Source organism: Morone saxatilis, unplaced genomic scaffold (assembly GCF_004916995.1).
Source record: "Morone saxatilis isolate NCDOM2014 unplaced genomic scaffold, NCSU_SB_2.0 Contig24, whole genome shotgun sequence".
NCBI lineage: Eukaryota > Metazoa > Chordata > Actinopteri > Moronidae > Morone > Morone saxatilis.
The window spans coordinates 12,598,511-12,598,918 of NW_023339807.1; positions in this window are offsets into that span (position 1 = coordinate 12,598,511).

Consider the following 408-nt stretch of genomic DNA (forward strand, 5'->3'; position numbering starts at 1 on the left):
AAATAGATCACACTAAATCTCCAGTCGTGCCCCCAACATTCTCTGACACCCTGTCTTCTAGATACTGTCTATGAGCAAGTTTTACGCTAGTTCCAAATCAAAAAAAGAATATAGCACAGACCAAGGAGTTTAAGACAAACCCCACTTGAGGTTACAACTGTCTATAAATGGACCCTAACCACCCACCCAACACCCCCCTTCTCACCACCTTGGGAGATCAGGAAAGCATAGCCCGTAATGTTCTTTACCGTTTGCACTGTTTATGCAGCCTGCACACTCATTTAAATAACCTTGATTACATTATTTTAGTGTGTGTGTTTGTGTGTATAGGTGGGCGCATGTGTAAAAGAATGTGAGAAAGAGACAGGTTACAGTGGTAATAGTGTTCCATGGCACTTTTAATTTCTG